Source organism: Carassius auratus, unplaced genomic scaffold (genome assembly GCF_003368295.1).
Source record: "Carassius auratus strain Wakin unplaced genomic scaffold, ASM336829v1 scaf_tig00216680, whole genome shotgun sequence".
NCBI classification, from domain to species: Eukaryota; Metazoa; Chordata; class Actinopteri; order Cypriniformes; family Cyprinidae; genus Carassius; species Carassius auratus.
In genome coordinates, this window is record NW_020528689.1 from 199,266 (window position 1) to 225,884 (window position 26,619).

At 34.5% G+C, this 26,619-nt stretch overlaps 1 protein-coding gene across 2 annotated transcripts in view; it reads left to right on the top strand.

Moving 5' to 3' along the window:
* LOC113098802 (leucine-rich repeat and fibronectin type III domain-containing protein 1-like protein) overlaps positions 1–26,619 on the top strand; it is a 77,312-nt gene that overhangs the window by 46,386 nt on the left and 4,307 nt on the right. Inside the window, exon 2 of one of the 2 annotated variants that reach the window (XM_026263891.1) lies at positions 7,862–8,053. The gene's annotated coding sequence lies outside the window, so the exon portion shown is untranslated. Of the gene's footprint in view, positions 1–7,689; positions 8,054–26,619 lie in introns of those variants that run through there. The other variant, XM_026263892.1, reaches the window with a different exon arrangement.

Genomic DNA, 26,619 nt, shown 5'->3' on the forward strand with positions numbered 1-26,619 from the left:
GTTACCCTTCTGGTGCACCATGTACAGATAAATGTAATAAATAAATAAATAAAGCTTGTTTTGTGTTTATGCAGAACAGGAAAACACACACACTTTGACAAATTGTCTGATCTGAATGATGATTCTATAGTCACAAATGTGTGCTATGTTGGAATTCATTATTTATTTATTTATTTTTTTTATTTTTTTCAGAGCATTTTTAATCAGTGCTACAGTAAATTCCAATATCCTTTTCTTCCTAGTCATCTCAAAGTTATTCAAAAGTTAAAATAGGCTTAACAACACACCATAACTAACACAAAAGGAGTGGGAAATTAGCAAAATGGTGCTAATGGTGCAAGACTGCAAATAATATCACTAATAAAACATGTTTCCTGAAAGCTTGCTGAAAAATGATTTGGAGTCCCCAAGTCACATGTGAGTCTGTTTTGAACGCATTTTTAGTTCACATACAAACATAAGGGTAAAAAAATGCATTTTGGGGGCCTTTGCTATCTGTTATGAAAGGTTCTAGATGTGGCGCAGAGAAATAGAGCCTTTTGCACTATGTGCTTAGAGAATTGGGACACAAATGATGATGCCATTGCTCATATATACTGTATATATATATATATATATATATATATATATATATATATATATATATATATATATTTGTGGTTTTTTTGGTGTTGTTTTTTTTCATGCACACATACATTGAGTCATGCGACAAGCCGTGAGGTGGTCTTGCATGATTCCCCCTGCGATCGTGAAACATGACCACCTGCTGGCGTTTCGCCCTCAGCAAAAAAGCCGACACTGCCGAAGGACTTGTTTATTTTTCCTCTGGTGGAACTGTTTTTACGAAACACATTTCACAATTACCATGTGCCCAGGGATAAGGCTAAACGCAAAGCCATGGGCAGGCAGGCACAACTCCAGCTAAATATAGCACATATGATTATCTGTGCGGAGAGGGAGCTTGGGATGGATAGACTTGGAGGAAGAGAGCTGCTCAATTAAAGGAAGAAACAGCCTCCTCCGAGGTTACGAAAAGAAGACAAAAACTACAGCGAACACATAAAACCTTAGTGATGTTTAGAAGCCTTCTCTGTATTTAAAGACATGAGAGATCAGTTGTTTATTTTTTATTTTTTTTTTGCTTTCTAGTAACTACTGATGATGTTTACAATTAGGCCAGCAACTATCAACTGTTTTAATCATTGATTAATCTTGATTTTTGGATATCGTCAAAGCTATCTTCAATCAATGTGCAAATTAAAATCAATTCAGGGCTCGACAAAAATAACTGTTGCTTGTTATTTTGGCTCTACTGTTACAAATTCTGCTAATTTGTTACTAATATAATGCCAAGATAATGTAACCAAGAAGCTTGTTGTGAGCTGGCTAACACAGTTGACTATTTTCTATTGTATTTTTTTTTTTTGCAAATAAGACATTTGATTTTCAAAAAGAATCGGTAAGAATGTCAAAAACTGCAAACTAACTGGTCATATTATATTATATTATATTATATTATATTATATTATATTATATTATATTATATTATATTATATTATATTATATTTTTATTACATGTCATTATTTTCCAGCTGTTCTACTTTTACATGTATGCATATAATTAACAAACAAATAATTAAAAAAGCCTCTTATACTAAAAGTGTTTCCCTCTCTCAACTTAAATGCCATTAAACCTCTTTTTTATGAAGCAATCTCTCTTATCTGACCAAGATCATGCCTATTACAGTGAACCTACATCTCAACTGGTTATCACCCGCAGCCCATCTAATGCCTGGAACCAAAATAAATGAGAAAGATTGGACTTTTGAAATGCTGTGCTGTTCATTATGAGTGCTTTAAGCGTGACCTATTTGAAGGAATTGCTGTTAGTTAGTGCAGAACTTTTTAGCCGAGAACAAAATCATGAGCTGTGGCAAGAGCACACTACATTTATTGAGTTTATGAGGAGAATCGCTCTGGGATCAACTCCATTTGCCACGTACAAAGTAGCAGTGCATATCAAAAAAGATTTACCTTCAAAAATACTGCCTTATCAAGCTATTTACACACGATCTGTCCACGTTGTCAGATGAGCTTTTCACATGATTCAGTTTTAATTCTAAGTTTAGAACTGCCAAGTGAACTAAAATAATCCAATCCTAAAATATAATGCTAGGATGTAGTCCTAATCAACAATTCTTGGCTTGCATTATATTATATTATATTATATTATATTATATTATATTATATTATATTATATTATATTATATTATATTATATTATATTGCATATATCATTGCTAACAGGTTGCACTGCAGACTAATTTATATTCATGAACCAGTATTCATATTCATTACTGTGGGTTAAAGCTGCAGTTGGTAACTTTTGACGCTCTAGCGGTTAATAAACAGAACTGCTTGTGTCTTGCGGAAGAACATCGTAGCCGGAACTACTTCTCTCTGTTTATGTCAATGAAGAATCACAAAGGTACTGGGTTACTCCGCCGCGGTACCCCCGAAGCAATCTAAAATAGTCTGAATATAAACGCTTATTATAGGTTCACCCTAGTGATTCAGGACAAGCCAAAAACACGGTTTGGAAAATTGATTCATGGTGTACTCGCTTATTATATACATTTTTCTACATTTTGAACACAAACAAAGTTACGGACCGCAGCTCTGATTGGTTGATTTCTTACCGGGAGCGGATGACTTTCTGCAAATGGCAATAGGACCACTGGGAGGAGCCAGAGGAGCTTGATTTTTTCACAGATTATCTGTCTCATATTCTACTGTCAGGACATAATGACAGGTTTAATAAAAATGTAAAAAAATATATATATTTACAAAAGTTACCTACTGCAGCTTTAATAATCCTGAGTATTCAGGTTTTGAGATTTCACTCTGTACATTTGTAAACCCTGAGTTAGTTCTTATTTGCATAATTAGGAGGTCAGGAAAATTTCATCAGATGATTGGATGATACGCAACCTAGTTTTAATACCAATCATCTACAAAACTGTTGGCGTGTACAGTAAATCCACTTTGGTACTTTGCTGTCTGTCTGTCTGTCATTCTGTAATTCTGCCTATTGTTCTGTCATTCTATCTGTTGTTATTGTATAGCTGGACATCATATTCCTATCCTATCTATCATTCTGTCTGTCTGTCAGTCCATCTGTCTGTATGTTAAAACTAAAATAAAACTCCTAGTCAGCTGAGGAGCTAAATCTACTCGATCCTTTCAAGTGCTATCAGCAAATCAAATTCCCCATGTGCAATTTCCAAGTGTTATGTACAGCCGTGCTTCTGATTGCTTTTAAAGGCAGTGCACTGACATCGGGGCACGCATGCGAATGCTGCCATCCAGAAACACAGTCCTTCCACGCCCTCATCTCCACCCTAATGTGCGGTATTGACCCGGCCTCTAATGGACTAGTTTGGAGGGAGGACCACGTCTCCATGGAACACTTAGAGAAAAACCGAACTCCTCGCACAAGTCACAGCCGAGCAGGTCAGCCGAGGCCTGAAGTGTGGGTGGGCACGATAAAGCCAGAATATCTAAGTCAAGCTGGGATCATTATCCCAGCTTAATGCACACTCTGTTTGGCTTGGTGTGCTCCCACTTTCATTTCCTTCGAGAGGCTTGAGTGCCGTGTTTACTCGCCAATTACCGCTGCTCCCTATCGTTAGACGATGGATCCGCTCAATTATGTATTTTATCTCATTTCATAAAGGGAGAAATGTAAATGGCGTGTGCCTGGATGCATATCGTTTGCTGCGTAAAGCACAGTCTCCTCGAATCAAAGCGGTTTGGCATCTGAAATGGCATCTGAGCCCACGCTCAGTCGTTTCGGCAACCCCCACTGAGAGCGTTCGTGCGATTTGCAGACTATGCCAGTTGAGCGTGAGCACATGTTCCAGCATGTTAGATTTAGCGTTGTCGAGTGGGCTGAACGCAGCTTAGAGACCCCGTGAAATCGAAATTTGAATTTAGTCTGTGTCTCTTAGCTTCGAGGCCATTTATAAGCACTGAACGTTGATTCAGATTGACTTCACCAGATATCCGCTCTTGAAATCAACAGTCTCTTACTAGAAAACAGACAAAATGTATGAGTGACTCATCTTGTACTCTGCATTTACACATTTCCGTTCTAAAAAATTAAAAAGGGATTCTCCTTGTATCACCGCCTGCCTTTGACAAAGTCATCAGTAGATCTATCTGTTTGTCAGTAGATCTGTATGTTTGACTATCTATCTACAATTGTAAAGTGTGTGATTCTCACTCATGCAGTGTTTAAGATGACTGGTTTTGCTCTGTGATGAAATACATTATGGAATTTGTCTCAATTGGCCAAATTATGGCAAATACTACACAGTGTGCAACCTGCAGTAGAAGTCAATGCTTCTGAGAAAAAAACAAAAAACAAAAAAAACATTCACTTCAAAGCAAAAGAGAGGAACTAAAAGGTAATAATGCCCTTTGTCTTCAGAACAGCAGTGTGCGGCAGCCATTAATACGTAAGTGCTGCGGTTGATAATGGCACGATCAGACGGCGCCGTGACACAACACGAGAATACATGAGATTAAGCTCTTTGCTTCTCTGTCTTTTTAACCTCACGCTGGGGCTCGACAGAACGGGTGGATAACACAGAGCCACTGAGGACCGGCCAAAAGTGAGTCAGAGTCTTGACAAAGAGACGCCTGTTCTCCCCAGGCAGCTGGGCTCATTCTGACGACTCGCTGAGGAGAGAACAGCCATGTACATAGACACTAATCTGCGCCCTGTATCATACTTTGGGGGGTGGGGGGAAGCGTTGTGATCTAATGCCGGTGTGATGAGAGGATATTGCATTGTTAAGCTGAACTTCTGCTCTATCAGCTTTGAAGTCAGCATATATTCCTCCTGCAAGAGGCATCTTTTACAGTACATGCAAAAGATCAAAGATGGAATCATTATTGTGTTTCTTTCCCCAAGGGGCAAACCAGAATATGTGTTTTATCAAATATAGGTAATTATATATATATATATATATATATATATATATATATATATATATATATATATATATATATATATATATATATGCTAAATATAAAGAGAATAAAGACAAATCAACAAACTATAGAGCGCACTTGGGTATTTGATGGAAATTGTAAGCTAGCGAAAGTGTGGAAATCTGTTTTAAGGGAATATTTTTGTCCACAGGGCCAAAAGTGGCCATAGCTGAAGATACGCCCAGTTCTTGAAGGAACAAAATGTGCACACCATCGCATCTGCACAAAATCATACAATATCTGAGTAAGAGGATTTTGTTCTTGGATTTCTTTCCAGTAAGGGACATAAATGTCTAATTAAGCAGGTCTAATTAGGTTTGTGGAGTGGAGAGATCATCATGGTGGGCAAACAAGAGATTAGGAGAGAGAGAGAGCATAAAGACAGAGAGACCTGCAAATTGTATAGTGTAAAAAAAAAAAAAAAAAAAAGTAAGACATTGTAAACAATAGCCACAACACCCCATTTGTTTTTGTTTTATATGTGTTTTTTTTTTCACAATTTATCATTGCCTTCAGATCAAACATTTCGACAAAACTCCACATTTTAAAAGCTTCTGGAAGCATTTGACATCTTAAAATAAAATCGAAGTTATGTAATGGGGGAACTGAAGTTAAAGGAATATTTCATATATATATTACCCTCACCTCCAGGCCATCCAATATGTAGATAGGTTTGTTTCTTCATCAGAACAGATTTGGATAAAAAAAAATAATAAAAAAAAAATAATAATAATAATAATAATAATAATAATAATAATCATATCACTTGTTCACCAATGGATCCTTTGAAGTGAATGGATGCCGTCAGAATGAGAGTTAATGCATCTGAGAAAAACATCACAATAATCCACAACTCTAGTCCATCAATTAATGTCATGATGGATTTATTTCTTACAATCAAGTAAATTTTTACTCCACTAGAAATAAGTTGATGGGCTGGAGTGTTGTGGATTACTTGTGGATTATTGCGATGTCTTCATCAGCTGTTTGGACTTTCATTCTGAAGGCACCCATTCACTACAGAGAAGCAAGTGATGTAATGCTACAAATTTTATTTATTAAATTTTTTTTTTTTTTTTTTTGTCATTGTTTAAAGGGGGGGGTGAAATGCTCGTTTTCACTCAATATCATGTTAATCTTGAGTACCTATAGAGTAGTACTGCATCCTTCATAACTCCAACAAGTATTTAGTTTTATTATATTCATAAGAGAAAGATAGTCTGTACCGATTTTTCCCGGAAAAACACGAGCGCCTGGAGGTGTGACGTGTGGGCGGAGCTAAAGAATCACGTGCGCGAGTAGGCTTTTGTTTGGAAGCTGTGAGTGACAGCTGTGAAGGCTGAAACTGAACGAGAGCCGCAGCAGCAATGACTCGCTCCAAGCGGGGCTCGAACCCGGGTCTCCGATGGGAGGTGGACACACTAACAAGGAGGCAGAGATATTTTAAGCAGTTTTACTCACCGCCTGTGGTTCCAGCACACAATCGTGACCCTTTTTCGTTGGGATTGCATCATCCTTAAGAAATAATCGATACGCAAATCCATCGTCAAACTGGGCTTTGTTTGTAAAACAAGCATTTTAGAAATGCAGGGAACAAACACAAACACTTGCACAACTCCGTTGATGCTCTGTAAAAATAAACTCCATCCACTAGTCCCTTAATGCTGTTTTTTCTTTGGTAATCTGTGCAGGGTTGTCTTGCCCTGGCAACCAAAAACACTCCTTTTGTGACATTTCGCGACGCTTTCGCTCTGATCAGTGATTGTCTGTGCACAGCCTCTCTCTGCTCTGCTATACAGGAGCGCGCGCTCTTCCGGCAAACGTGCCCTCAGGACCCATATAAGGAAATTCCGCTCCATCTAACGTCACACAGAGCCATACTCGAAAAAAACTTTCCGAAACTTGTGACAAACCGGAAGGAGTATTTTTGGAACAGAAATACTCCTTCAAACATACAACTTAATTTTTTAAACTTTGTCCAGGTTTAGCATGGGAATCCAACTCTTTAACAGTGTAAAAAACTCAGTATGCATGAAGTAGCATTTCACCCCCCCTTTAATAAGAATAGTCATGAAAACAGCATCACAATGCCAAATAAATAAATAAAAATAAATAATAAATAAAAATAATAATTATAGTAATAAATAATGGCCCTAAATTATGATTCATATTTTTGAGTTTTCATGAGATTCAGATTCTCAACAAACACCAGCAACGTTTGCTTAACTCCTACAGCATAATTCTCCCTGAAAGACAAAATAAATAAATAAAATAAATAAATAAACAAATAAATAAATAATAATTAAAAAAATACATTAAATTAAAAAACTGTACTGTGCAGGTTTAAGCTGCATTCATTTGTTCAGAGGCATGAATTTAGAGAATAAATAAACAAACAAACTGTTAATGTGCCAACTGCCCAGAGAGACAGCTGTATCCATCAGCAATGAAAGAGGCAGACAACTGTAAAAGAAACACTGGAAATAATAACAAGAATTTGTTTCCAAAGAAAATGGAGCTAAATTTATTGCGAATGGCAGCTATTATCAAGAGTGATGGTAAGAACGTTCAAACAGCGTGACACTTCTGGGTCATTATTAATGTCCTCGCTCTTGCCGCATTCCATTTTCTTTTTCATTCCAGTTGTTTTGTGATGTGAAAAAAAAAGAGGTGCATATGCACTGTCTAGCTCTTGTTTTTGTCCTGGAAATGCATTGGCCTTTTAGTCCCAAGAGGCAAAAAAATTCAGACAGACATGCTTTGTGTCTCGTGTAAATGTCCCTCCTCCCTTTCTCCTTTCACAGGTGGATGGAGCTCCGAAATCTCCAGCGCTGTCTGTCGTGGCTCTGAGCGCCAGATATTCTCATGTTCCTGGGCCAATGCATCGAGTCTCTGCTCTCTGCCAGCCTGTCCACATGTAGCAGCCGGCGTCTACATCTATCCGCCAGTGGAGTCTTCATGAACATCTCCAGCCATTTTACACTTCTCAGATAGAGGTACACTGCAGTGAGGTGTTCAAGGAATAACACACCCCAAATTCTCTTATCATTTACCCAAAAAACTGTATGACTTGGACAATAGGAGATATTTGGCAGGATGTTTGCACTACTCTTGAAAGTGAAGTGAGACCCCAGACTGTCAAGTACCGAAAATCACAGTAAAAACACATTAATACAAAGGTTATTATTATTATTATTATTATTATTATTATTATTATTATTATTATTATTATTATTAGTATTATTATTATTAAATAAGCCTCTCAAAAAAAAAAAGAATATTGTGAGATATTAATACAAAAAAAAATAATAATAATTATATATATATATATATATATATATATATATATATATATATATATATATATATATATATATATATATATATATATATATATATATATTAATACATTTAAAATATAATTCATTCCTTTTACGGATAGCTTAATTTGTTCAGTGTCACACAATCCTTCAAAATAATAATCAAATAAGTGCAGCTTTTGTGAGAATTAGAGACTAGTTTTGAAAATAATAATAATAATAATAATAATAATAATAATAATAATAATAATAATAATAAAATTAAAAATCTTAATTATTCCAAACCTGTAGTGCATCTTTAAACAGTTAATACTTCTTAGGCACTATATTGTTAAGGTTATTATTTATTTATTTATTTTACTAAACAAACAATATTTAAAAATCTCCCTTTGTGCTTATATTTGAATATATACAATATCAATGAGATTGAAATGCTGCACTTTACATTTTTAGTGTAAATAATTTACATTTCAGAGTTTTTTTTTTTTTTTTTTTTCTCTCTCCCTGGTAGCCATTCGCATTCAATGCAGACAAAGTTAGAAGAACATTCTTTCCCTTGCGGTCTGTGGAAGAAAGAAAGTCACGTGGGTTTGGAAAGACATGATTGTATTTTATTTTTGGGGTGAAATATTCCACATTGTCCTAGATATGGAATTTCACACCTAAAATGACAAAGCAGCACAGATTTTGATCATGGGAGCCATCATGTTTGATGAGACTCTGACTGAGCTATAGTTCTGAACATTCTATGAGAAATTTAGGTTTTATTTAGGCAAACAACAAAATTAGATTATCTCTCTCTCTCTCTCTCTCTGACATATTTGACTCAAATGTGTTTACTTGTTTATAGTGTGAATGAACATTGATGTAAAGCTTTTTTTTTTTTTTTCTGTAGTAACACAATAAAATGATAAAAAGTGAGAGTTATGTGACGTTAAGTGACATTTATGATGTTATAAATAATTTAATAATAAATGTCAAATAATTGCTTTCTATTCATAAAATAATCCTGAAAAAATCCTGAGCAAATGTTTTCAGCAGTAATCAGAAATGTATTGAACAGCAAATCAGCATATTAGAATGATTTCTGGAGGATCATGTGACACTGAAGACTGGAATAATGATGCTTAACATTGACCATAGTGAAATGCATCACAGGCACAGAAATAAGCTGCATTAAAAATATATTACAATAGAAAGCTGTAATTGTAAATTGTAATAATATTTCACAATATTACAGTTTTTACTGCATTGTTTTACAAATAAATGTAGCCTTGGTGAATATTCTTTCAAAAACATAAAAAAAAATCTGACCAACTTTATTTATTAATTTATTTATTTGTTTGTTAGTTTTTTGAACATTAGTGTAAATTATCTATTTATTTGAATTGTAATGTTACAATTAAATCAGGGTTTAACACCTTTATATGGTTTTGAATCAGATTTTGCAATCTGACTAGTACTCTCCTTGTTTTTGGACATTGTGGTCAGTCTGGATATTTAGCACAGATATGGACACAATGTCATACACCAATGTCATACTGTACATTGCAAAATGCAGCAGCCATTATATGGAAAGCATAAACTGTACCGAATACTGACTACACAATCTGAACAAACTGATCTGATTTTATTACTTGTGAAATGACACTGTGGATACCGATAGCCAGTCCTAAAGATCAGAAAGCAAGTCAGTACTGCACATACCTTAATGTTTTTCTAATCATTTATTCCTTCGTATCTGAAATTGACAGATCTGTGGTTCAAAACACATCAATGTCAAACATCGCTGCTGTCTAATCATCTGGATATGATTTGTTTACATAATCAAGTTGTAAGGCGCACCAAGCTCTCCACACGTGATCCAATTTAGATTTCATGTGGTGTGTAATTTTGTTTTTGAGTGAAAATATAATGGAAAAAAGACAAAGATATGCCGTTAGAGTTTACTTTTTCATTTAAATAGGAATCTGCAAGTTAATGAATGAATGGATGGATGGATGGATGGATGAATTAATAAATAAATAAATAAATACAATCCTCCTCAGGTCATATTCTTATACTCAAAGGTCTATCTTTTATATTTGCATGTTCAGTCAACTCAAACTTTTAGCTAATTTTCATATTGTTGTTATTTGATATCATCCCACAGCTGTTTCTATCTGTTATTTTGCCACAGTCATTAGTCATAACTATTTATAATTAACTTATAATTAGTCCAAAAATATATAGTAACAACAGACCACAGTTGCTGGCTGTCTAGCATGTGTGAAAAAGATACATAGCACAGCAAAGTCACGGGCAGCTATGGTCAGAGGTCAACTAAAAGGTAAAAGTATGCATGTTCCTTTTGGAAAACAGGCCTCCCATGATCTAGTGCATACACCTGGCCTAATTCAAGGTGAAGGGTTCTTTAAAGCTCCAGAAACATGATGCTTTTAGAGCCGACTACTGAGGCCCTCTGGGTAATAGCCTGAGTCGAAAGCATTACAGTGGCAGCTCACTCTAAATGTCACATCAGTAGTCTGAAACATCATTTTTCTTTGGGAATGATATGACTGAAATGCCACAGACACACATGAAGCTCATGCAGGTGCTTTGAATGCATTGGGGGAATGATCTAAACATTATTCTGTTAATGTCCATATTTGGATATCAAACATTTTATTGTAATTGCATGTCCTTAAATGGTCTTGTACAGTACAGGGCAGAAATTGAGATTTTGAGTAATGGTGCTGGACTTTTTTGGTGCAGAGCATAGCATTGTTTTGTGCATTCATTCATTAAGGGGTGTACAATACAAAACTGACAATCCAAGTGTGGGTATATACAATATATTAGGGCTCTGTAAATTTTTGCATTTTAATAAAAAAGTATGCAACCTTTGCATCCCAAATTACACAATGTACTTATGCACTCAACCATGTAGTGTATGAATTATATTAGATTATTTTGTCATCCATAATCATAGTCTGACAATCTCTCACTTTTACATAAAGCAGTTGAGTCCATGAAGTGTCCAATATTCCATACTTATTGATTGGCTGATTCATATTTAAAGTTAATCAAGTGCATCATCCAGGCAAGTGCACTTTTTCGATACAAAACAGTACAGAATAGTGCATACGTATGCCATTTGTGAGGCACCTGCAGTATATACCATTTTTATTTATTGATTTATTTAATTTGTTTTGTTTGATAGAAGTCTGACATATTTTGTGATGCTTTGTTCTGTATTTGTTTTACTTTGTTGTTGTTGTTTTTTTTGTTCTTTGCTTTATGCTACTTTTTTTCTTGCTTTGTTCTGATGTTTTCCTGCTGCTTTTTTGTTTTGTTTTGTTCTTTGCAATGTTGTGTCATTTTATGCTTTGTTCTGTTGTTTAATGTGTTGCTTTTTGTTTGTCGTTTTATGTTTTGGTTCTTGTACTTTCTTTTGTTTTGTTCGGTTTTGTTTATTTTTTATTTAATTTGTTGTGCTGCGCTTTTTTATTTTGTGTGTGTGTATATATATATATATATATATATATATAGAGCTACATTTTGTTTAGATTGTTTTGGCTTTGTTCTGTTCTTTTTGTTTCATTGTATTTTATTTTGATGTTGCTTTTTAATTCTATTTATTAATTCATTCATTTATTAAAATACACAAACATGTGTAATGAAAGAGTAAGGGCAGTAACAGCTGATATAACTAACCACCAGGGCTTTATCACAGTGTGGGTAGCGAATGAATAGCAGCGTGGGTCTGAAAGGTTGTCTATGCTAACCAAAGGTAATGTGTCAAGACCACATCTGTCTGACTGACCTCATTCAGCAGTAGAGCTTCAGACAGTACGGTAGAGGCTAGATGATGACAGGATCTGGAGAGAGTGGGCGGCAGAGCATTTCAGGGTCATTTAGGCTGTAAAGGCTGACTGATATTATATGTTCACTGACTGAGAGAAGTTCTCTCACAACTGAGCAGAAATCAAATCAGTCGCTCCTTGGCCAAGTTTATTTTCTTCGGGGTATCCATGCGGCACTGCACTAAGGCAAACATCAACAGAACGCCCAGCAGATTTTAGCTATTCAAGGGCACATAATTTCCATTGGCTGGTTACGTTTTCCTTATGCTGAATCTCACTATGAAAATAACATGTCATGAATAGTTAGACAAACCGAAAGGACGGATGAACACTGCATATGTTGGTAGGGCAGGATTAAGCATCTTATGATGGATTATTGACTTTAAAAACACATTTTCGAGTTCAAGACCTAGAAAAATGAGTCACACAAACTGGGTCAGATTAAATTATCTCAGCATTTCTGATTAAGCTGTTGAGTTGATATAATTGTCATTCCGAATAGAGACTTGTTGTTTAGGGGCACTTACATAAGATATCAATCATAACGATGCGCTTCATGCAGTGATTTTCTCACTGCACAAAACCTCTTGAACTCATTTGACAGTGATTCTGCAATTTTGAATAGACAATAGGTTTAGATTCAGATGCATTAGTATAAATCTCTATGACTAAAACACATACCATTCAGGCATACATATTAAGATTAAGATTAAGACTTATCATTGTAAGTATGCACCAATATATCGGCCAAAAATTGGTATTGGCAGATAAAAGCAATTATATGCAGATCAGATGATCAGACCCAATTGCATCATGTCATTCAAAAGGATGTGGAAAATAGTGTCAGACTTCAATGTCTTAATATATATATATATATATATATATATATATATATATATATATATATATATATATATATATATATCAAAGTTAACATGATAACGCATTAACGCAGTGTAATAAAATGAATGAAAAAAATAATAATAATAATAATAATAAGCCATATAGCTCAATAACTTCACATAATGCAATTAGTATAACATTGTTAATGTAATAAAATCTTGGACCCATAATGCATTTTGAAGAAAAACAAAATATATAAAATATCAATATATATCACACACCAAGACACATTCCTTGTGTGTGTAAACACTTGTCAATAAAGCTATTTCAGATATATACATACCAACATTTGTATTTAAACATTCATAGTTTATATAGAAAAGGAATAATTACACTTAATATATTTGTCTTGATTAACAGTAACAAAATTAAAGAAAATAACTGCAACACATTTTTGTTAGTTTGACAAGTTCATGGAAAGGGAACTAAGATGACAGAAAGTGAATCCGGTTTGTTTTCTTTGTTTTATTGTGAATGTACACAAATAAAAGAAAATACTTCGCAGTTTGAAATGTTGTCGTACTATGTCTGTATGACCAAAAATTTAACATTTTAGGTTTCCGCTGTTCGATTATGATGGCGCCTCACACACACTCACACCAAACACACAACCAATGCTATTTTAGCATTGCAAACTTGGCATTGCTGCCTGTTCATTATCAAAATAAAATAGTCAACCAAACATGTTACATATATAAATGTATAAATACTACACTGCTCATTTTAAACACTCCGTAGTACAATCCTAGGAAATAAATGCCATTCAGCATAAGCACCAGTTCACTGTGGTGTCATACGCATATTTTGCTCATGTGAAGATAATTTTCTGTCAATATTGAAAGATGAAGTACAAAGCCATAATAGTTTAGCACCCAAATACATTGCAAATTTTGGAGTTCAACAGTGAGATCGACACCATTTACACCTTTTTTTTTTTCGTCACAATTAATTAATAATAAATAGACAAACAAACAAACAAATAAATAAATAAATAAATAAATAAATAAAAACCTGTAAGGATGGAATCAAACTCAGATATTCTAGTCAACTGAACTACCTCTTTACCACTAGGCTATGGTGGATAATAAATAACCAATGGACCCAATAGCAGAAGAATAACATGCAGGCTTTGATGATCAAACACAATGACTTTACTGAAGATGCTTAGTTCCAAAGTACAACATAAAGGAAGCCATGCTTCCTCAGTAAAAGTACGAAACAAAGGATGAGCAAAAACAAACCCAGAAACTCAACCAACTTGGCTTTCTTAGCAAGGGTTATCAATGCTAAGTAGGCTCAAGATTAAACAGAATTCAAAGGAAAAGGCACAATTAAATATACAGAACACAAACAAGATATTAATGACCAGGTAGGAGAAATCAAGACCTAATTGGTGGTAACCCAAAGAGTTCTACAACGGCTGTGCCACCTAGTGGACAGGAGAGCCATTACATCTCATGAGTGTCAGTGCCAGCTAATGGTTGGAAGAGTCATTACAAGAGCAGCAACTAGAGGCTGGAGCCTTACAAATGGAAATATTAGTTCATAATAGTTCATATTACTGAATATTATTTCATAGTATTTGTTCACATCTAACGGCACATGATGTTTCTGTTAATTTTTTACTTCTTATTTTCTAAATATATAAAAATTGTTATATCTGAAATGTTATATAATTTTAATAGCAATAAGACATACCATTTCCTGTTTTAATCTTCTTTAGATATTGCTGCATGTCTCTTCTGATGATGTAATGCCCAGTTTACATGGCTGTAAATATGACTGATTTGGTAACAGTTGTTTAGGGAAAGATTAGTGCGCTGGAAGAGGAAGTGTTTGGGCTTTAAATCAGGGTGGGCTGCGGCGTGTTGAATTACTGTCTCAAGAGCTGATAAGATCTCATTTGTGTGTTTGTGTGTGCAATGAAGTTTGACCACCATGTTTAATGGCTGAAAAAATGCATGACTCTAACAGTTTAATTTTCAATGCTAACACTATATATCATCATGGCCTTGACCAGATTGCATCTATATACTTAATTACATTAACATAATGTGAAACCACATGCTGTTCCCCAAAATAAGTACTTATACTGCATATATGGTATGCAAAATACCCTGCTTTATTTCAGTATTTCATGTTTTATGTATAAGGTTTATTTAACTGATTGATTTGCAGATCACATGGCATTTATTGTTAAACTGAAAAGAATGAAAGTTCCTTATGAAATTGTATAATCTTGAGAAAATTATCTGGAGGACAGAGATATGATATGACAGTTGCAGAGAACAAGCAAACCCCTTTTCTAACTATGATTTTGCTTAGGTTTATTTGCAGCTTATTATGTCAAATTGTGAATCTTGTTTTTTTTTTTTTTTATGGCAGTTTTAGGTTTGTTTCTAGTCTAAATAGGCCTCTGTCTTTATTTCACTCCTCAGAATAGTGAGCTGAGGGAACAAGTTAGACATCAATGACAAAAAATGAGGGCAAATGAAATGTGCAGTAAACAGGATGTGGAACATCACTCTGAAATAACCAAAATAACCGTATTTCAGACAGGCCGGGTCCATTTGTATTAGCAAGATGCATTTGTAAGTTTGTCTTCAAAAAGTACTTTAGAATTTCCGCAAGGCCACAGGGAAAGAATTTGCAAAAATGTGCATATTAAAAAGCTTGAATTATGGAAATATTTGCCTAGCTAACACGTGTGGGAATATATGTTTAGGGCCTGAGGCGGCAGGTTTTGGCAATCAATGAATCCAGCTGCTAATAAATCAGTAATAGAATGTTATACTGTCACATATTCTGCAGAGAAGGCCATTATGCACAAGAATAACAATGGATTTTTAGAATCTTAATTAAAATTGCCTCATATTTTGCAACTTTCTTAATAATTACTCAATTTAAATATGGGACATTTGGTTGATGTTCTTATTTAGAGAGACTTTAAGGCAATCCATTAAACTGGATAACCATTTTAGAAGATATGCAAATAAAAATTTAATTACAAACCTGTCAAAAAAAAAAAAAAAAGAAAGAAATAATAATAATAATAATAAAAATAATAATAATAATAATAATAATAATAATAATAATAATAATAATAATTATTATTATTATTATTATTATTATTATTATTATTATTATTAATATATTATTATTATTAATAATGTTATTATTATTATTAATGTTGTTGTTGTATATATTCATTCATTCATTACTGTATTACATAACAAGTTTTAGTGGCCTAAAAGTACTGGTCAGTTGGTGACTTTTTATTTATTAATTTATTAATATAAGTATACTTTATAATATAATTTGTTTGTATTTTTGACAGACACAAATCACACTGATTGTCAGTAAACTCTATGGTACATGGGGCGACACATTATACCCACAAAAATTTATTTAAAAATAATAATAACAATAATTCAGTAATTCCCAAATTCAAAGCAATTCAAACAATAATATCACAATTTTAGCATTGTCCCCACCGGCATCCCCGAAAACTCCACCTATGATCAAACTATTCCAAAACCCAGATAGCTACAGAAATTTACAGTCACAGAGGTGCAACAGGAATATTTCCAAAACTATCTTCAAGCGGCAGTGTATATCTTTAAATATTTTTTTCTTCTTATCACATCAAAGAAAGTGGCCTTGAGGGACAGCTGCATGCAGGGCTGCTGAATAGAAGCCTGTCTCACAGATTACACCGCTGCTTTTCCTGTCTCCTTGAAACCGCTCTTTTGAAGAGCCGCCCAGTTCTGCGGGAGCACCTCACAAAGGTCATGGCCAATTATGTGTTTCTGTATGTGGTGCTGTTTGTGTGTTATTTCTTCCTGCAGTATTAAAGAATGCCCTCTGTCATTCACATTGGGTCATAAAACCAAACTGCCCTTGTTTGACACAGCTTTACATTCCCATGGCTGTGTGGATTTTGACATCTCTGAATTAATGGAGTGTAATTCAGAACTCCCATAACTAAAATACTTGACAAATAATTCAGTGGCCAACAGCTTTGTGTAGGCTGTAGCTGGCTGTAGATATATAAATGTTAAAATATTTCCGTATTTTGGATGAGTAACCAGGGTAATTTTCCTTTTTTTAGTGTTCAATGTTGACTTAAGCTAACGTATATAAATTAATATTCAGAGGTTATGGTCTCCGCGGTCGCGCCTCCAAGTAGGAAAGCAGTGCAAAGTTATTCCATTCTCATCCCCCCCCCCCCCATGGCGATTATGTGTTGCGCTATTACAGCCCACAATACAGCAACAGTTTACCATGGTTGAAATAGATTTTTAATTAATCAAATTAAGACACACGGCTGAGAGAGAGTACATCTAAACACTCCGCAATAGTCCGAGTAGCAGTAAAGGAGGCCATCAACATGGCGGCCACGCCAAGTAATGACATCACGACGCCCAAGCCCTATTCAGTTGTTAAGTGGTGACGTAAGAAGCGCTGTTTCCGGGTCCAAGCCTCAACTTGCTTCACTTGAGAATACGACCTCAGCAGCCGTTTATGTGCACTGTTTATTCATATTGATAACACTTTCAAACTTACGGTATGCACAACAGTTTTCTTGCTCACAGCGTCCCAAACACACACACAAAAAAAATTATATATATTTTTTAGGGCCGGGACTCGATTAAAAAAATTCATCTAATTAATTAGAGGCTTTGTAATTAATTAATCGAAATTAATCGCATTTTAATCGCATATAAATATTTGACCTGAGAACAGTGAGAAGTATATTTTTTTCACATGGATTTATAGTATACCATCGAATAATGACTGAATACATAAGCTTAAGCAACAAAATATTGTTTATTTTTGTTCAACCAAGTCTAGCAGTGCAATTTTTGACATTAAGTGTAGCAATAGCATATTTAGAAACAATTTAGAAATAGTATATTTCAGAAATTCAGGAAGCTTATAGGTGCTGGAACCTTCTGTAAAGTGTTTTTTTTAAGTAAAACACAATACTGTCAATTACATTCAGAACATTGGAAACCCTGACTATTAGAAAACATCTCTCTGTTGCTTCAGAGGCCATAACATACTAAGTCCAACTCTCAATAACCTTGGCCAAAACAATAAAGAGTTCAACATAAACTGCCAGTTGCACCAACAAAATAATACATAGTTCAACATAAAGTGTAAAGTCCACGCTAGCTGCTATATGTTTTGCATTGAGGTGATACTTGAGGTTCGATGTGCTGCTGCGGCGATATGCGAACGCTAGTTGGTGCTCCAGTATAATTGGTCCGCCGAAACTCATCCAGTGAGAAGCGTTCCGCGGTGCAAAAATAAGTTATTAAAAATGCGGGAATTTTTTTCTGTAATTAATTAATCTTAGTTAAGGCGTTATTTTTTGTGTAATTAATTAATCTCAATTCACGCATTAAAGTCCCGGCCCTAATATTTTTTTATATTTATATTTTCATTGTCTGGCTCTCTGGGACTTCGGTATGGAGTTAAAGGTTAAGATTATAACTTTTTCGCTAGTATTCTATCACATTTTTGTTCAATTTTTTTTTACACTGATTTGAAAATGTATAAGTTTCATGATTTTATTTAATTAGACTTACTTAATGATTAATAAACTTTAATTTAACTATTAAAAAGGAGAGGAGTAAAAAAAAAAAAAAAAAAAAAAAACAGAATCCAAAAAAAATAATAATTAAGTAACACAATTTGGAAAAAATAAAATAAAATGAAATTTAGGAGAAAAAAAAAATAAACAAATTTCATAGAGAACTTTTAGAGTGTGGTAATTTCGATATATATATATATATATTATACTTCAAAATATAACAAAGCATATATTAAATATTTATTTATATATAAAAAAGGTCTACAAATGTATGTCTTTCAGTATAATAGTGGAATTTAACACTTAGGGCAATATATTTGTGATTTTAGCATAATTTTACCAATTCCAGGATCCCAACAGGAAGTAAAAGTGCTTCAATAAATAAATAAATTAAATTAATAATAAACAAATAAAATAAATAAATAATAATAATAATAATAAAAGCCTTTTAAAATGTAAAATTTTCCATTTAAAATTACAGTGTTTATGAGCACCTGGTACTATGTTAATTTATTCAGCGTCCTGCAATGTGACCTTTAACAAACACAAAGTATACAGATTTTAAGCAAAAAGTAGGTTAGAGCTGAACTTATGTGTGTGGACATTAGCATATGCATAACTGTTGGCAACAACATGTCAGAACAGTTTAGTGTGACAGCAGTGTCCTGCAGTGGAGTACTTCAAATATCTGCAATAATTCAGGAAGACATGGTTTTGTAGTGTGACTATTATTATTATTATTATTATTATTATTATTATTATTATTATTATTATTATTATTATTGTTACTTTGTATTATTATGCATGCAATTTCATATAATATAATATAATATAATAATTTATAGACTGTATAGAATGCTTCTACGTGTGGAAATTAACTTATGGTTTAGGTGAAAATCTCAGCAAAATGTATGTATATTTTAATATTTTGATATATTTATATTTATGAATCCTAAATATTTTAACTCTTGTTGCACAACACATATTTATTTACATTACATTATGATTTTAGACCATCTGATTGGGCAAAGACCTGTGAAGTGCAAAATGATTCATAAATGAGAACACACTATACATTTATTTATTATTGCGATTTTAAATTACTTTTTAAATGTTTAGGACTGCATTTGCATATAGATTGGACCTTTAAAGTTTTATGAACCATTTGTAAATAGTCCGATTAGTAATAAAATAAATGTTCATGGTTAAATACGCCTTAAGCTCATGCTATTGATTACCACAAGCAGAACAAATGAAAAATGCTCTTCTATATAGGAGCTGTGAAATCAGACAGGTTAACTGATATTGACTCATTTCATCTCATTTAATACAAATCTTCAATGACTTCTTAGATCCTTAAAATAAATGTTTCACATTCAAGACAAGTCTGCAGTTTGCTCCAGTGCCAAGGATATTCAGGGCATCATCCCCCTCTGAGACTTAACGCAAAACAATTAACAGCTCATCCTGCATCAGTCTGTGATTAAAATGTCTCCATTTTCTCAGTGAGGAAACCCTCAAACTGTGAATATACTGTATGAATCCACTGCATTTCATTTGGAAACTCAAGTCATGTTAAATCGACCAAGGAACATCTGCAGTCAAATGAGGCCTACAGTAACTAGATGGATTGTGACAGATACGCAGGCATACAAAAAAAAAAAAAAAAAAGGAAAAAAAAATTTTGAATGGCTATATTCTGTTATTTGAATGCATATGCAAAAACATCTGTTTTGGCTCGGAAAATCATGCCTGTTTCTGCCTATTATCATTGTTCAGAACTGAAGCAAACCACAGTGCTGCAATGTGTGCAACACTCCAATTAGATATTACATGAGCAATAAATCATTTGTGCATAACGCATGGCTGTGATTCGGTAGTAGATATTCAAAGACTTTTTTTGTGGTGGCTCAAGTGTAAAAAAGGGAACTTCTTATATCAATTTATTTTTATTTTCTTATTATTATTATTTCTAAACAAAATGTTAAATATATCAGGGTTGTGTGATATTGACAAAAATATATATACAGTACATTGATATTTTCTGGGATTTTATTGATAACAATAATGCTATTTTGGTGAGTGTGTTATTGTGCTGAGATCTGAATGACTACTGTTGACAGATGACTCCTATTTTTGACATTCTTTATATTCTGTGTGGCGATCAGTTCATAGCAGTGATACAAATCTATATTTTCCTTTACGTTTAAATTGATTTGTACCTTTTGTGGGCATTTTAACCTTTATAAAACCATTCTTAAAGTGCGCATAATCTTTTCAGTCAAATTCTTAAATTGAATCAGTCGAATAGAATAATAAGTCATTTGGGATGTTACCAAGCAACTTAAATCAGCATTGACAAAATGTATCTCTGTAGTCACTTGGTCACAGTTTAGTATTTCCTGTACAGTGAATGGTGATTCAGACGATTCAGACTGTGCAAATATGCTTTTGATTGGTGAAAATGAGGTCTGGTTTCACATTGTTCACGTAAACTGTGGCAACTCACATCTGGACTTTGGCTCCAGTACAAAGACACAATTGCACAGAGTGAATCATATGTGTGAGCCGGCATTTATTAAAAACATTTACAACTAACTTAAACAGCCTGATTATGACCACTATTTAGTTTTACTAAGAGTTTAATACACAATCACTCTTCCCTCGGCCCAAGTACCGCAAAGAATGACGGCCCTGAAGTGGCCCACATGTGGCCCGCATGGATTTCAAGCAGGCCAGATGTGGGCCGGATCTGGGCCAACACTATATTGCTGTCTGGGAATACAGAATCTTAATATTTCATATTATTGCCTTGAATATTACTATAATCACAATTATTCATTTTGTGAAATGCTCATTTCGGTAAACCAGACAGCAACATAGTGTTGGTTCAAAAAAAAAAAAAAAAAAACTATTGCTTTGTTTTTTTTTTATTTGTTTTTTTATAAAGAACAGATCAACCAATAAAGAGTGAGTGTATAAAGTATACTGTCTATGAGAGAAACGTAACAGATAGACACATGTAACTCATTATAATTTATTGCAGATGTATCACAGTAGTCCAAATGATGAAGCATTTCAGTTGCAGTCCTCTCAGGCAGAATATAATAGAATCTTGAGGAGCAGTGGATAATTTCAATTGTTAATCGCTGAAAATACTATCCCGATCCACTCCGTCAAGGTGCGCGTTTTTCATTCAAAACACGCATCACGGGAAACACGGTATGTTGCAATCTATGACGAAACCGGCAAGAGCCAATTTGGATCCGTTCCTCACACGAAGCATTACATGGATAAAGAGGATTTAAATAATAATAAAATACTCTCATGATCATTTTATTTAATGCTTGTGCGTGACAGCATACTAATAAAAATGATGTGCCCCCACTCTCTATTATAGATCAGTGTGTGTCCCATAGTAAACCAAATAAATATTACATGATAACGGTTAAATTCTCTCTCTCTCTCTCAATCTCTCTCTCTCTCTCTCTCTCTCTCTCTCTCTCTCTTCATGTAAGGATTCTAAGATTATTTGTACCAAGAATAATTGAACATTTAATGAAATTATAATTAAGTGCAGATTAATGCACTTGACTGATTTGCTTAATTTTGAAATGATAATGTTTCATTCTGTTTTGACTTGCAATTTCAAAGACTAGATTTTAACAATTCTACACTTCATTAAAATGTCTGTGATCATTTAACCATTATCATGCAATATTGTATTTATCTTGTTTATCATGGGTCACATAATATGCTGCCAAATCTTAGCCTGATTTGGGCCACATACTGTATCACCTGACTGATCTGGGCCACACTCCTCCCACTAACAATCGGCCAGGATACTGTTTGCCGGTTCCCCGCCATGCCGTCATTCCCACACATGGCCCAGCTCTGGCTCAAAGGGTACATGCCATTGCCAGCAGGAGGCCAGCAGTGCCAGCTTAAGGCCACATTTGGGCCAAGTCCGTTTGCTATGTGGGGATGGGTAATCTTTTAGAGAGTTGCTTTCAAATGCCTTTTTAAACAAGCTCAACGGCGCTAGCCTGATCAAATATAACCAAAACGCTATTGGCTATTTTAAAAAGGGGCCACCCCTCCTCGATATGTCCCTTGTCAATTCAATTCAATTCAATTCAAGTTTATTTGTATAGCGCTTTTTACAAAACAAATCGTTACAAAGCAACTTTACAGAAAATTATGTTTCTACAATATTTAGTAGTAGCTAGTAGTTTGTGCACATTTGACAGGATTTTAGAAAAACTAAAAAATAATAATAATACAAGACGTAGTCAGCTAGACGATGAACTATCAATATTATTAATTAAGTTATTATATGATTAAGTCACACATTTAGGAATAATTGTTAGTTCTGTTTGTTCATTCAGGGTTAGCATCATCTGAGGTCCTCTGAGGGTCAGCATCATCTCTTCTCAGGTGTTCTGGATCCAGACTGGAGCTTGTGTAAATCCTAGTTACCACGGGATGTGAATCCCGTGGCAAAACATAGAAACAAAATACAGACATCATTAGCATAGCTGCTGATCCAACAAAGTAAAATTAGTTTAACCCAAGCTAATGAATAAAAATGCACCTTTGATCAGATGCAACTACACTCACAATTAAAAAGATACATTATTCGAATGCTTGGCGAAAGAGATGTGTTTTTAATCTAGATTTAAACAGAGAGAGTGTGTCTGAACCCCGAACATTATCAGGAAGGCTATTCCAGAGTTTGGGAGCCAAATGTGAGAAGGCTCTACCTCCTTTAGTGGACTTTGCTATCCTAGGAACTACCAAGGTGCTGGCACCTTGTCAAACCTAGACTTCTTATATTGCCTTAACTCATGAGTCATGGATATTAGTAAGACAAATTAACTATAACTGGCTTTTGTCCTTTGGATAATTAGCTGTAAATTCGAGGCACAGATAGCTTAGTCTTGTGTTCATTGCCACTCACCTCCACACCAAGACAAACTGGAAAGGGAGGAAGGGATTGACTTCTGCGGCTCTTTGCTCTGTAATGTGCATGCACCAATCAATATGTGTTACACTGCTGTGCTGAGGAGATGTCACTCAAAACAGTCTCACCATTTTCAGACCCGACCTGATAATTAGAATTTTTTTTTTTTTTTTTTTTTTTGCTTGACCAGGAAGGCTGTGCACAAACAGAAACACACACACACATATATACAAAAAAAAATAAAAAAAAAAATAAAAAAACACCCATAAGAAAGAGCACTTTCTCTCGAGGAAGAAAAGGGGCTGGTGCTCGAGGTGCTTGATGTCTATGTGTGCACGTGCCTGAATCACAACATGCCAATAAACAGCAATATTGCACGGCTATGAGTGTGTTATTGCGTTTATACAACAGTTTGACAGCACAATTGTGTAAACAAATAAGAAACAACAATGGAGTGTCTTTAAAAACCCTCTTTTGAGCAAACTTCCGCCACGGTTTCAAAATCAGTTTGACAGTTTAACAGCTGAGCCCAAGCCCCCGTTTCAAATCCAAAAAGTAACTTTAGAACTAGTAACGAAGGACCGTTGAGTTGCTTTATTGAAAGCTTACTGTATTACTATATTATGTGGAGTAGAGTATTTTGAGAGAGATATGAACTGAGTGAGTGTGATTACCTGCTTCTGATACAGCATTCATTCTTCAGGTCAATTTCATATTCACATTAAAACATTAGTTTGGACGTTCGCTAGATAAAATGATATCTTTGTCGTTATTCTATCTGTTAAGGGTTACTTCTGATGTTATAGCTGTTGTTGAAAGTCAATAATTACTTCCTTGTTTACAACCCTGTTTCAGCCTCTTTCAACATAAAAGTCTTTACTGCTACTCATTCAGAAAAAAAACAGTCTCTTGTTGCCGTCTAATGGCTGAACAATGTAACTCAAATCACCACCACGAACACAAACACAGCTGTTTCCCAATGCTATCTTTTTTTAATATTGTTTTTTTTATTATTATTATTGTAGTGGATTTGTGAGGCCACCATGACGCTTGCTGCAAGAAATATTGCAAATGGAGTGACACAATATTCTCACTGTGCTAGTGACACAATATTCTACTTCTGTTAACACTAGAAAATTGCACTCCTCTCAGCCAAACAGATTTGAGGACCAGATTTTGTTGTGTGTGTGTGTGTGTGTGTGTGTGTGTGTAATAACAATCACCTTTAAAATAATCAAATTGTGTTGTTTTGCAGTCTGGAATGTTTTATTCAGCTGTATTTACTCAGCGTGCAACTTATAACATCCCAGTTAAATATATAACACCAACATATCAAAAAAAAAAAAAAAAAAAAAAAAAAAAAAAAAAAAAATATATATATATATATATATATATATATAAATAAGTACAAATCCTGGAGCATTCTAGTCCTTGGTAGTGCAGTGTGTGTGTATGTATGCATTTATTTATTTTACATTGTACCTACAGTAAATTAATATTAATTGACAGACTGAATTGAATATTTATACTTTTAAATGAATTTACAAGTATAATAATTGAAGACATTTTAAACATTTTGTTTTGACTTTTCACTGGAGGAAGCATTATTATGGATTATGGACTCATATTTTAGCCAGAAGCAAAGTTTAAAGTTAAAATGCTTTAATGATGGATTTGCTTCTTAGAAAAACAGCTTTTCACACAGCGTTAATTGATGGACTTGATGGAATTGTGTGGACTACTTATGGATCAATATGGTGTTTTTATCAGCTGTTTAGACTCTTATCCTGGCGGTGCACAGCTACTGCAGAGGCTCCATTGGTGAGCAAATGATGTGATGTGTAATCTTTTTCGCTGAAGAAACAAAGTAATTTACATCTTGGAATTTTTTAGGGTGAACTATTCCTTTAAGTGAAAACCTCTGCAAAATGTACCTACTAGTTTGGTTTAGTTATTTATTTAAATGGACCAGGGAACATCCTCAAATGAGGCCTTCAGTAGCTAGGAGGATTGTAATGGATACACAGGCCTCGGAAACAGTAGAAATGGCTAACTGCTGTTTTCTGAATGTGTTATGTACTTGAAGCATCTGTTTTGGCTCACAAAAACAAATCCTTGTTTCTGCGGATTGTCATTGTGTTGATATAATTCAGATCAGTGTTCAATACTGAGAAGCAAGCCACAGGCCCACTGTTAAGATAGAATGCTTGATAATAGGATGTGATAAATGCACTCTCCATTGTGGATTGTCATAGCAACATGAACTAATGGGCATTATTTTACCCGAGCTGAATGGGAGCTGGAGACAGCTGATATCCAGGATAAAACGCTCAGGGTTTGTGTCTATACTGGTTTTGGAGTTTTATTTTTGTGTTTTTTAAGCCAATTTGGTGCACCCCACAGGGGTATCCATCTTTGATAACACCCGACTGGGCCTCCACTGTGCCGAATTAAATCCATTGTGAATTTTTAATTGAAGAGCCCAGAACAGTAGCTTTCATTCAGTTCATAATTTGGCGCATACTGTGAGTGACAGACAAGTATGACATCCGCCCTGTGGGTCGCGTCTCAAGTCCCAAGGCAGCATATGATTACTGTGATTGCTTGATTCTAGAGCTCTCCACTGGATGACATTGATTGAAGCACAAAGGGGTTTGAGTCACATGATGATGCACAACAATGCATTGCAGCAAAGTAGTTGCAACTAATATGCAGACGCTTTGAATAGACAGACAAAGACAAAACAGGCAAGCAAAATACTGCTGCAGCTGGTCAGAGTTCTGAGAGAGAGAGAGAGAGAAAAAGGTGAGGTTGCCTTCGAGGAAAAGGAAGTTCAGATCGATTTACCACACTTTTACCTCACCGGGCCCATGGGCACTCGGGTAGAAAGCAGACATGGACGTGGTAATCCATCTCCATTGTGTCAGAGCTC